General features: G+C 38.4%; 1 protein-coding gene across 6 annotated transcripts in view; it reads left to right on the top strand.

Moving 5' to 3' along the window:
* Nucleotides 1-13,719, top strand: part of MARCHF1 (membrane associated ring-CH-type finger 1) — a 262,292-nt gene that overhangs the window by 109,499 nt on the left and 139,074 nt on the right. Inside the window, exon 1 of one of the 6 annotated variants that reach the window (XM_033061053.1) lies at nt 2,186-2,246. The exons of the other annotated variants lie outside the window; for them this stretch is intronic. The gene's annotated coding sequence lies outside the window, so the exon portion shown is untranslated. Of the gene's footprint in view, nt 1-2,185; nt 2,247-13,719 lie in introns of those variants that run through there. 6 annotated transcript variants of the gene reach the window in all.

The following is a 13,719-nucleotide window of genomic DNA, read 5'->3' as shown; positions in this document are numbered from 1 at the left end:
ATATTTTTATCAAAGAGGTGAGTGATTATCATGACAAAGCAGAGTCAGGTTTAGGAATTCTTAATCTGGTTGGGCCTCAGAGGAAGGAAAAAAGTTCTTCCTGTAGCTTTAAAACATTCTATTGAACTAAAAAGGAATTTCCTTTACATTATAATCGAGTTTAAAATTAACAGTTAGACTTTACTAGCTTGTTATATGACATTTCTTGTCTTTGAATATTTCTGGAAGGAATTTTTGATTTACCACTCTCTTGGTAGAGCTGGAGCTTGTATTTTTTTTCCATTATTTATATTCAAAATTCATGAAAATCTTCCTGTTTACACTAGAAGTTATTTAAACATACATTCAAACTGATTTTGGAATATTGGACATTAAAAATTGAATTAGCATGTAAAACGTAGCTAAAAATGTATAAAAGGAACTGTGTAAATGGCAGTAGACTTAGTTTTATTCTTTGTAAATCTGTTCCATGGCTATAGATATATAGAATATGTATGTTATAAATATATAAAGATATGCACACATACACAAGTCTTGCAGCATGTCTTACTATTATGTTATCTGTTATTATTAGAGATTATGTTTCTTTGTTAATGCATTTATAAACTCTTCTATTACAGCCGGTCTATATACCTTAGTTTAAATGAGTGACATAAAACCAGGATGGCAACCTGAACCAGATCTCAATTGATCTCAGACTAGTCCCTTGTAAGCTCTATTAACTCAGACTGAGAAATAGCAACTAAAGTAGTGGAGTAGTGAATCGACAGTATTTTAAATCCTCCCCAATGGCTTTGTAAGAGAATCCAGTCTGTTTATAATGCTACTATATCTTGCCAGAATTCTAAGTGCCACTCAGTACAGCTGGAAATAAAGATGATGTATTTCAGGGCTAGGGTAATATTTTCTTTTCTTTAATCGACAGCATATTAAAACATTGTTGGTTCTTGGTGTTGGATTTTTTTTTCATTCGTGCATTATTTATACATAATAATTTATACAGCTATGAATTTGACTTCTGATCTAATAATTTCTTTACTATTTTTAATCAAAATCAGTTTTGCTGGCATTCCTAATACTTCTCAAGAATAATAAATTTTTAGAGAAGTATAAATGATAGTTTCCTTTCTTCGTATCTATTTTTGTAATACAACACCCGGGATTTTCTTCTATAGTTATAAGGGGAGGGGAAGTGCTGAAACAGTTTTCCTGAGTGTATTGCTCCGCAGTAACTGAGAGCACTGGAGCTGTTGGGAGAGAGGAGCTCACCTGAGTGACATTCCCAGTGTGTGACTACTGTAGAGGCACATGTGTGTCTGCCTGTGCCTCATCCTGCTGAGCTGCCTTCTGGGAAAGTCTCGGGAAGAGACGAGCGCAGCGAAGGGTTAACTTTTTACTATCAACCTCAGAAAGGCACATTTGCAATCCCTCCCAGTCTTGTCTTCCTTTTTACACTTCGTTTGCTGCTCACCGTTGCTCCTCACTTCTAGGCAGATCCTTTGACCTAAGCAGATTATTGTAGACGCATGAAGGACACGGCAAGCTATCCTGTGCTTTTAAAGGAGGAGATTTTGGCTCCAAAATAGGCCACTAAGCTTGTCAGCCTGCTGCTGCTGTACCTAGCGGGCGCGGGGCGGTGTCTGGGGATGCTCAACGGGCTCCTGGGCAATCGGATGGGAAGCAAAGACAGGCGGCGGCTGCTGCGAGTGCGGGAGCCTGTGGCGATCGCGGAGCAGGGCCTGAGAGACCTGGCTTTCCTTGGTTTCCATGACAGTTCTTAGGTAACACAGAAATTGAATTGTCTCCCACGGTGCTCCTGGGGAATAGTGGTATGGCGGGGTGCTCCAGGGACACAGACTTGCGCTCATCACTCGCAGCATGTGAAACTCCCTGGATTGTTGTGCCTTACTTACTGCTTTGTTTGCTCTGTTTCGCTTGTGTTTGCAATTTACTCTGCTTTGTTGATTTTTTTTCTTCTTTTGATGGAAGACCCTGGCTACACCATTTCTCAAATAATATTTTCCCCTTTTTATTTAGAGCTGAGCTTGGCAAAGAGAGGATATGAACAATTATACAGGTGGGCTGCTCGGGGGGAGTGAAGATGTAAGGCATCCAAACAGGTACTGGCAACCTGCAGCTCTGTAAAAATGCCCCTCCAGCAGATTTCTGTAGTTCCAGCGCGGGAGACTGCCAGCAATGGGAGAAGTTCACTGGGCACAAACAAAGAGAAGAGCAAAGAAGTGGAGGTAAGAGGAAGGTTTCAGTTTGCTCGGCCAGGGTGAGAGTGAGTGTGCCTTCGGCAGGCAGTGGGTTGGCTGCGGAGCGGGATGCGGCGCGGCTGGAGTGCTGCAGAGCGCCCCGGGGTGCAGCTGGAGCGCTGCGGGGATGTGTGAGAGCAGCGATAGGGATGGACAAATAGCGGTACGGAGACAAGGAGCCTGCTTCAAAAGTGAAATAACTAACTGGAGCAAGTTACAAACTGCGGCAGGGGGTTTTAATATTTTCGTTTAAAGGAGTGCAGCCTGCTGGTATCGGCAGTCGTAGTTCCTTATAAGCTGTCAAGCAGCAGTTTCTCTACCAATAGGTTGGATAAAAAAGTAGTTTTAATAAAATTCCTGTCTTTGTTTAAAACCAACAAAAATACTGTACTAAAGCCTGTCATTCTAATGTGTGTGTGCTACTGGCATAAGGTCTATGACTTAGTCTTTTTACAATTTAAAAGACATCAGTGTTTTATTTATTATCTCTTTACTTTCTTTGATTCATAAACGTACAGAAATGTTGTTTCATCAGTAAATACTGTATGCTATTGTCGCCCAGTTAAGAAGAAACTGTAGATTCTTGTTACATTAATGGTTAGTACCAAAAAATTCAGAAAATCTTCGCAATTTTATTGGTGATTTTACCTGTAGGAATCTATTTTGCTGTGTATAGATTAAACATGTATTGTGCAAGACCAAAAAAAAAGCATCTCTTCCAAACCCAAAACACAAGTAGTCTGTTGATAGATATAGCAGTAAATGTACATAACATAGACAGCTGCTTTTTCAGACATGTTTCTTGTCTCTGTGTTTTTCCTCTTGCTGTATGGAAACCAAGGAACTACTGGGAAAACAAACATGATATCTTTTAAGTATTGTCTGAGAGACTGTGACAAACTACATCCCTGTGGATTGTGTGACATAGTTTTCAGGAAGTTGTTAAGTTCAACAGATGGTTGATGTTCATAACAGGTATCTGTGACTGTGGAAAAGTATTGGTTGGGGTTTTTTAATCTTTAAATTTAAGATAATGTTTTTGCTCAATATTTGGCCATGACAAGTTCACTGAAAATTATTTCTGTTTCTTGTTTGAGCATTTTGGTGTAAGTAGCATCCTTCCCTGGAAGTGGTCTCCAGTTGTTAACTGGTAGCATAGTCATAAGAGTCACAATATTTTGGGATTTCTGTCCTGGAATGGAAAATTTTGGTTTGGTTTTATTCTTCCATTAATTGGTTAAAGATGAAGGTTCAGGTGAAAACTGTTTTTGTATTAAGGCTCAAGGTGTGAAAAGCAGAAATAGATCATGTTACCTTGGCTTAAATTGTTCTCTGGCATTCTTGTTTTAATTTGATCATTAGAGTTAGCTGAAGAATACATGCAATATTCACACAGGAGTCAGAAAAACGTGAGACTTAATTTAGAGGGGTGGGGGAAATGTGGAGATTTTGAGTTGAGAGAATCATCTCATGCACTTTTCTGGTTTTGTTTTTTGTTGGGTTTTTTTTTTTTTTTTTGCCTCTGTGAGGCCTTGGTTGCCTCATTTCAGCAAGACTCCAGTGTCTCAGAAAGCAGTTTCTTCTTGAATGTTGTGGAAGTTATATATCAGAAAAGAGCAAAATGACATGGATAACTAAGTTCATTAAAGTTCTCTTCTAAATTTAATATAAAAAGTAACAAACAGCAACCTTACAAAACTCCCAACCAAACTTAAAGTACATGGTACTCACTGAAATGTATTTGCCAAACTGCTGTCTGCTGGCCAAAGCCTAATCATTCTGCTTGAATTTCTGCTTATCCTAAAAGGCTTGTGGCTGGAATTTATACAGTGTAAAAACTCCCTGGTGCCATTGATGGAGATAGTAGACCAAGCAGTAAAGACTGCTTTTCCCATAGTATATACTTATGTAAATCATGATGATGTTCAGGTTTTTTTTGTGGATGTAATTTGTGAGTAGTGAACCAGCCTTTTTTTTGTCTAGACAGAGACTACTCAGGCTTATGTAGATGGTGATCTACCCCTGCAAATCCTGCACAGTATGCATCTCACAAAGGGAAACTCTCCTAGCTGGTACTCAGTGTTTGTGTTGGTGAGGGTATTCTGATATTATTTCTACAACTACCTGCTTCCTCTGCCTTTCCATTAGCAGGCATTTTGAGGTGAAAGCTAAATAAAGTAGTTAAAAGGGCTTCTGGCTGAGAGCATCAAGCTGGTTCAGGTTCAGGAAGACACGAAAAAAGGAAATGTCCGAAAGGTCTTCCTAAATTGCTAGGGATAACAACTGTTGGGATTGTATGCCAAATGCTATTATTGCTAAAGAATTTTATGTTCATACAACAGCATTAAAATTTATGAATAAGAGTTCATATTCTGTCTAATTGCAGAGCTGGATGCAGTGAACTGTTTCCGAGTTCATGGTGAATTCATAAATCTGCCTTAGTCATACACAACAGAGGTTCTTCATGATGCAACTCATTCTATAATGATTTTCTGTGATTTTTAGATGCTGATACACATGCTTTATCTCAAGGTTTTAATATGTGTCTGTACACACTTAGAGATGATTGGCTAACACTGATCTATCACTAAGGATGTTAAGTGCAGTATCACTGCAGAGCCCCAAGTGCCCATAGTGGACCTCTGGACAATACTGGAAGTAGAGGTGTGGTAACAATGGCTACAGGGAGTGTTTACAGGCAATCTTTCTATGCAGTGTCCTTTGTGAGAGTAAAATTTTAGTGCAGGCTATTCCTGCAATTTTTCAGTGATCTGTCTCAATAATTAGCAGAAGTTGTAGCTAACAATGGAATTTAAATCAAATTTAGCTATAGAGCCTCTTTGAATGTCGCCTAAAAATGAAGGTTTTTTCTGTAATGAAGCAGTGAAGATTCTTAGGCGTTGAATAACATATTGCACCAGCTCTACATTATATTTCCATACACAGGTAGAACCTTCTACTAGTTTGTTTCACTGATTTTAGGAAAGCTTACCAGTAAGTAATGCTACTAGTTTTGCCCCAAACATTTAAGTGTGTAAGGTGTCTTTCTTACTCTTTTAGTACTGAAGTTGAAAAAGTTTGTGGCAGAAATGAAGACTAAAGTATAAAGTGCATTCACAACATGATGTGGGCTTTTTTTTTTTTAAATTAAGTAGTTAATTCAGCTTTCTTTTTGAGAAATATAAGTTTATAGTGAAGTGTGGAATTGGGTTTCTGTGACAGAGGAAAACTCTTGGATGCCTATTTCCAGAAGAGTTTACAAATACAACTGTTGTTTAAACTGAATCAAGTCAGTAACCTAAAGATCAAATTATGCCATCAGGACTCCAAATTTAGTTACTTTTTTAATACACAGACTTTAGTGCCTTGGGACCAATGTCATGGTATTATATGACCCCCATTTTATATGTATATAATATTTAAACAGTTAACTTGAACTTCTGTTTGATTTTCTCTGCTTTAATAAAAAAGGTAAAAGAAATGTGTATGGTTCCTGAAGAACATGGTTGATAAAGTGCCTACTCGGGCTCATAATTTTATTATTTAGTCATGAACATACACTGTGGAGTTCATAAAGTAACCTCAGTTTACGTTGGCTTTTGTATGGACATGAATTATTATTCTAAAGTAAGTTAAGTGCAAAAAGAAAATTTCATCCAGTGAGAAAATTGGGCAGGGCAGGTGAGTGAAGGTCAGCAAAAACACTAACACTAACCAAGAGTTTGCAAGGGTCATTGAATGTTTATTCAATGCCATGACAACTGTGGAAAACCAGACTTGAATGTTGTACACTTAGAATGATAGAAGCAAGTTTGTAAAAGCCAGAAATTGTCGTGATATAGTAGAGAAGACTCTCCTTGGTGCCAAACTAAATGTGTAGATATTACACCTTTTCAACTTAAGCAGTTTTCAACACATGGTACTGGAAAATTTACGTTTCCTGAAGGTAAAAATTTCAGAATAGAAGATAACCTTAATGAAGAAAGCAGTGGCAGACATCAGTGAATCTTCATTGGGTTACTTTGCAGAACTTTGATTAAAAGAAAAGAACCCCAACCAAATAACGTTTGTAATATGGTGTTTGGACACATTCATATGCTAGTATAACTTGCTTGTTATAGTGATTAGTCTCACTCTGTTGCTCTAAAACCTCACCCAATATCCTCCTAAAGATGTTACAAAATTTGATGTTCTGTGGTTAACAAATAACACATTAGCCATGTTATTGTTGCTTTATTTGTAGTTTTGATTCTTTGCTCACAACTCATTTACCTTGCTCAGGTAAATGGTTTTCTTCTTATGCCTACTGTGTTTCTCTGGGCTTTGTATTCTGGCATAGCTGATGATGACTATTAGTTTCCCTCACAGAACTTCACAGAATGCAATAAATTGCAAGGAGGACTCCTCACTCCAGTGTGTATTGTACTTTGTAATGAAATTTAGTTCTGCACCTTGCACAGTTCTGTTCTGTGAAGGAAACTTCAGACCTCTGTTTTCTTCAGCGGTGTTTTCGTGTTCTGCCTTCTTAAAAGCAGTAAGAATGAGACCTGTAACTTTGAAACTTTAAATGTTAAATACTGGGAAATACTTGACATTTATGAAGGAGTATAGTAAATTGTATTTGAACTTGGTGGTCTTATTTTACAGTTTGTACCAAAAAGAAAAAAAATAAAAGAATATTTTCCTCAAGATTGTGTATGGTCATTTCTTGTGTAGAGCATGCATTTTTTGTTTTTTATAAGGAGATCTTCAAGTCAGAATTGAGACTGAAACCTAAGGGGTCTTCTGAATGACACTTTTGAGTAGCTGCTAATGTTTATTTTAAGTACCAGACAGAGTAACTGCTAATGTTTGCCTTAAAGCTTGTAAGTAGTTTAGAAGGAATTGACATGACTTTTTAAAGGAGGAAGCAGTAGCTAAATGTTATTGATGGGAATGAATTGTTTTACATTTATCTGTGTTATCTTACTTGTTGCCTACTTAATTTTTAATTAAATACATCTATTAATTTTAAATAGATGTAGTGATAGATGAAATATTTTTAAAGGCTTTTACTTCCTTAGGTGGTACAAAGAAAGTGCTTTTCCATTTCTGTTAAATGATTTTCATGGCAGTTGTGAAGTACATACAGAGATATTTGATACTTGAAACATGTCCGTAATTTAAGAAAAAAGGTAAAGGCTTTACATGTTGATGTTGTTTTATAGCCTTACAACCTTAAGTCAAACAATTGGGTTTTGTTGTGGGTTTTTTGTCTGGTTGTTTTATTTTGGGGGTTGGTTTGGTTTTTGCCTTTACATAGAGAGGCATAATGTTTAGTGTAGCTAAATTTGTTAGTGATTTTGATAATTTTAACAAAGGTTGAAAATAATATGTGAAAATTTCATGTATATCAGTGCTAATAAAATGGCTGTAGGCATGTAATGCAAAGAATAAAAGTCTTAGAATTGCAGGATATCGGTGAAATAGTTCATAAGCCAGATAAATGGTTTTGGTTTGTGGCCAAATATCTCAAATTCTAAAAATTTCTTAGGTATAACTTAACAGATAAGTAGATATGGTCATTTATTACCTAAAATACACTGGGGTTTTTTTTCTACAGGAAGGATAAGGATGTTTCTTTTCAATGACAACTGCCTGGGAAAAGTCATGTAATTACAGTCTTTTTAGGAGATTTTTTTATTCAGCAAGAGATGTGGGGGTGGGAGAATGGGGAAGGGAAGCTCTAGCATATGAATCAGATTACTGATGTACTCTGACATGTATTACTTTCTTTTCATAGTTTTTCTTAATGTAAAACTGATGTTGAACATGATGTCACATACAATTTATGACAAAATCTAATCCTATTTATCATCAATAGTGTATGGTATTTTATCTTTTATTGACATGACCGTTGTTTGGACTTCAATGTTATATTTGCATGGAAATCTAACTGCATCTGCAGTTTGAGACACTTCCTACTGATATTTTTCTGTATTTTTGTGGTGATACATTGCTCTTGTGATCAATGGTTGAAGTGCTCCCAAAGTATACCCATAAATCAGCTTGTGGCATGCTTGGTTATCTTTAAGATGTTTTAGAAAATAAAGTTCTTTAACAGTAAGTCTTCTGGTCCCTGTTTGGGAACTATTGTTATTTTGGTCTGCCATGTGATGCTTATGACAAGCAATTTCATGACACTGAGAGAAATGGGAAATGTTAATATGCTGGGTTTGTTATTATAATTTTGAAACATTGTTTCTTTCTTATATTTCTGTGAATAAACACATTACTGTGCTACCAGTAAGAAAATAAGAGATTCCTTGCTGTGCTTTTATTAGCATGCTTTGGGATAATGTAATTCTTTATAGCCTACTTTTCCTGATAAGATTATGCAAAGGCTACTGCCTGCATGGTAGTTGCTTTTTTTTGTTGTTTTTTTTTTTTTTGGTCAGGCTTGTTATGGCAAGTCTGTAAAAGCATATTTCTGTGTATTGATTAAGCATCCAATACCAGTATTGATTTTAAAATTGGTCTTTTCACTGATAAAGGATTTGAAGCTCAAGATTCCATATTTCAGTAGCCTTCTGCCTCTTTATGTTTGTAGCCAGTGCTTACAATCTTCACATGTCTTTTGTTGCTGCTGAAGTCTGACTACAAGTGTCATTAAGAAAGCTTTTATAATTCCTTTTATATCTGGAATTCCCAGTTCCAATAAATTGAATTGGGCTTGTGTGTATAGTTTTCCCTCCTACTGTAAAATGCTTCTGAGTTTAAAATATTAGGCTTGGATTTCTCTTTAAAGTTAATCTGAGGTTTTACAGAGGAAGAATTTCCATATTAAAATTAATTGTAGAATTTTCCTGCTAAACGGTGTTTTTTAAAAATAAAAGCAAAACCCCAACAAACCAAAACCATGAACACAAAAGTTTTCTATCTTTAATTGGTGGTTGTTTGTCTTGTCTTCAGCTATAAGCTTCTATACTTTAGTTTCATAGTTTACTTGGGTCCTGAATTGTATTGAAGCAGTGTCTGTAATTGAGACAGTTTGCAGGATGTGCTGTAGTACCTAAACCTGGTAGCTGAATAGGTACCAGGGGCTGGATACAGTTCAGGAAGCTGAACATCAGATTATTTATTGTAGGTACCTTTCACACTGACTTCCATTATGAACAGTGTTCCGTGAGCTGTTTGTCCTGGTGGAGATGCTTTTATTCTGGGGAGTTGGCATGTTACAAATGAAATTCAAATATACAGTAAATTCACGAATACAAGCCGCACTGAGTATAAGCCGCATCTCTGGGTGTTGGCAAATATTTAGTTTTTTGTCCATAAATAAGCTGCACCCGAGTATAAGCCGCTCTGTCATTCGCAGCGAGGACCTGCGTGCAACAAAGTTGCCAAATAGTAACAGAACGGCGGCAGGGCGGGGTTTACTGGCTCGGCTCGGGCTGTGCAGGCTCGGCCCGCTCAGGGCTGCCGACGGGGCCGGGTAACCCAGCCGGGCACTGCCGCTTGGCGGGGCTGCTGGGGGCCAGCTGCCGCTGCCACTGGGCTCGGTCACCACGGCCCGGTGCTGCCCTGTGGTGGCAGGGAGGGACAGAGACCCCCCGCTCCCGTGGCGGCGGCAGCGGGCAGGGACGGAGCCCCCCGCCGCCTCCCAGAGCCGCGGCAGTGGCGGCCCGGGTCCCCCGCCGCCTCCCAGAGCCATGGCAGTGGCGGCCCGGATCCCCCACCGCCTCCCAGAGCCGCGGCAATGGCGGCCCGGTCCCCCCCCTCCTCCCCGAGCCGCGGCAATGGCGGCACGGGGCCCCCCCGTCTCTCCCCCGGGCTGCGGCAGAGGAGGGAAGGAAAGAACTCTCCCTCCTCTCTCCCCACCCCCCATGCTGCCCAGGCAACCAGACTCCACCCGCGGTGCAACAGAGTAACAATTTGTAACAATTGCAAAATGCCGGCTTTGCAACTGCTCGGCTTGGCACTCTGGCTGGCACTTCTGAGGTTGTAAATGTCAGAAAATTATTCACATATTAGCCGCTCCTGAGTATTAGCCGCATTTCTGGTTTAGGAGCAAAATCTAAGTCAAATTGTTGCTGCTTGTATTCGTGAAATTACTGTAAGTTATCGAAGGCAGAACTTTGTCATCAGCAAAGTCTGTGTCCCAAGACTAATTTTAAAGAAGTATTTTTGTATCTAGTAAGCATTTTTAAAAATAGCTTTCATGGTCACATATACCTCACTGTATTTTGTTCTGTTTAAAGATAGCTGTCAGAAATCTGGTTTTTGGCAACTATTTGATTAGTTAAGAAACAATACAACAGAAGCTCACATTGCTTGAATATACTACCAGCTTTGCAAAACTTATACTAGCCTGATAAGTTTCTCCCGTTTTGTCTGAATCTAGCTGTCTGAACAAGAAACTTTAAAATCTTTTGTATTCAGGCATATCAAATTATATAAAATTATTGCTATTAATACTAAAATATTATTAAAGTTATTGTTGACAGTGATATTTAGTTATTTTTCATAACCCTGAAGAAAATAATGCTGAGTTTGGTGTGATTTTTTTTTTCTAAGTCAGAGAACAGTTGCTCAACTTCTGAGGGTCTTTCTCAAAGACATTGTGAATGTTCCTCAATCTTACCATGAAAGGGAAATAGTATTTTCTGTCTAGTGGAGACAGCACTTTCAGCTCATATAACCAGCTTTGGAAGCTTCCTGGCTTCAGAGAATTGTCATAAACTTCTTAGAAATACAATTCTAGTTTCTGTAGTGTGCACATGTGTAAACTACTCAAATTGCACGAGACTGGTTGATTCTTACCCTTCAAAATGAGATGGTTATTGCAGACCTGCTGAATTCTGTACTTAGTGATGAAGGCATTGTTCCACCACAACTGAGATCACCCAGGTCTGTCACAGTCCCTCTTCCCTCTGCTGCAGAGGCTTCTTTTTCTTGTGTCTAGAAACAATTTTTATAAAATACACACATCTCTTAGCTCCTATTTATATGTACATTTGTAACTTTATTATTTTGAAGTTTTTTTTTTTTTTTTTTTTTGTTGTTGGATTTTTTTGGTTGTTGTGGTTTCGTTTTGGTTTTATTTTCAAAAAAAGGGCAAGATTTTATATTGGAGAGTGTGATTTGACAGTGTAACCTTACTTTTAATGGGAATACAACTATCAGTTGCTTTACATTCCAGGGTGGAATGATTTGACTAATAAGAGAATGGCTCTCAACCTACTTTGAAGTATCAGTAGATTTTTCAACTCTTCTCTTAGACTCTGAATACATGAAATTCAGGACTTCATTTCCCTATCAATGCTGCCTTTTAAAATTGTGGCAGCAGGAGCAGTATGTGTAGGCATTGGAAGCACTTCCTTGTTCAGAATATGTTTCTTAGGGCTATCCATATTGTGGAATGAAACTTTTCAGTTGTTAGCAGGTCTATACCTTCATTTATCTCAGTTATTAGCCAAGTGTGTCCAGCTATGTAGTCATAGGATTATGTAAGAATAAAAGGTTGAATTATTTCAGTGTCAATAATAAGGTAACTGCTTCTGGAGTGTTGTATGTCTTAACCCCCTGACATGTGATCCTAAGGAAACCCTTTTAGTTTACTCACTAGATATATTTGAGGTACAGCTGTATTTTGCAGTAACATCATGCTGAAACAGTTTTAAGTAGTTGCAGTGATGTCTTATTGATTTTAAAGAAAGGCTTGTCTTGTTAGAGGGAACCCCCACGCTGTCATTTCTCTTAAAATATCGTGCTTGCAAATGCTCAAAGGGAGACTTTTCCATCCTGTGCTCTACCTGTGCTCTACCATTACTGCAGTAGCCTGTTGCAATGGCTTTGTTGTTTTGAGAGGGGTAAAGATGCAGCAAACGCTTTGCTCTCTTAGTGCTCCCTGTGCTTCTGGGCAAGAAATCAGAAACCTTCATTTCAGTATAGGATATAAATGTCGAGTATTCAGTGCAAGAACAAAATGAAGGAAGGGTAGGAGTCAGACAGCAATGCCATGTTAGTATTTCCAAGTTGTAGCTATGTTTAGCTATGCCTTCCATTTATTTCAGACACTCTGAGAGGAAACCAAAATCCTTCTATCACTCGACTCCTCCAGCGGTAAGCAAGACATTGCCACAGGGCAAATGGTTAACTGATCAAACCTTGTGAAAATAGTACACTGTGTTGGTGAAATAGGTGTTTACCTTTTTGGCAGTGAACCCTGCAGTTGTGGTGAGTAGGCACCAGGATGTCTGAGTACACTGTGTCACATGCTAGGGGTAGCTAGAGAGAGCTGTGGTTAGGCAGTGTATGTGGCCCAGAGAAAGAGCCAGTTTGGTAGCTGTGAACGCTGGGTGCCTGGAAAGACACTGCATCTGCAATTTTCTAACTACTTCCAGACTTCTGCTCTGAATGCAAGAGCTCAGACACAGGTGGGAATGTGAATTGGTTTTCCTGAACCATTTGACAGTGCTGTCTCACTGCTACAGATGGACAGTGACAGGAATGCTTGTTAAGACTCTCTAATGCTGCTGCTGTCTCCTCCAGTGAGGAAAGGAGGTCACAGTATGCACAGGGCAGTGCTGCTGTGAGCTCAGCCTATCCACATGCTGTGCCTGAAATCTGTTTCAAGTCTCATTAGTGAGGAATGTCCACCACTCAGGCAGTGTGGTTTGGCCCTCCCTAGCCGCAGTGAGAGTACTGAATGCTGGTTTGCTGATGGTCCTCTTCACAGGACAACCATTAAATGGTTGAACCATTTAATGCATGAAAATAGTGTTATTTTTGATGGAAGGTTTTCTGCTGTATTCCTTCCTGCTCCCTCTATCATCTGTGAATGCTGTTCTTTTGACAATTTGATGGACTACGTTTGATGGACACCTTGCAGTTCTCTGACTTTGGTTCTAATTCCAGATGTAATTTTCTATGCTTACATTTTTCTCCTCTGAAGTAAGTGTGGCACTGCTCCTTCTGATTTCACAGACCATTATGAAATCCCCCAGTGAAGTCCATTTACTAAGGGATCTGGATGTGTTGTGTTGTTTCCTGTGGGTGGATCCTGTAGGTAAAAAGTTTCCATGGAAACAATAAGCCCTTACACTTCTACTGTTCCCACATAATCATGAAAGTTCTGTGCATACTGTGCAGTTTAGATCAACTGTTTCTCATGTGGAGACTCCAAGTTTTTTTCCATCTTAAGCTTTGTTTAGAATACAAATGTTAGTCACTTATCTCTTGTGCATGTGTTGAGTGTGGTTGAAAATTTGGACTACTTGTTTCACTGTCCATTTAAAAATTCTGAATATTAATACATAAGAAATAAAATAATAAATTATAAAAAAATAGAATTTTAATAGTAGACTTTGATGTCTTTTATTTGGTTGAGTGTTTGGGGATTTTTTAAATTCAACAATACAGTCTTTATTTTCTGTGATTTTTATGTTCATAAGTCATGTTACTGCTCTTCTGTGTCTTT

This window comes from Catharus ustulatus, chromosome 5 (assembly GCF_009819885.2).
Source record: "Catharus ustulatus isolate bCatUst1 chromosome 5, bCatUst1.pri.v2, whole genome shotgun sequence".
Taxonomy (NCBI): Eukaryota; Metazoa; Chordata; class Aves; order Passeriformes; family Turdidae; genus Catharus; species Catharus ustulatus.
This window is presented reverse-complemented; position numbering and strand designations above follow the sequence as displayed.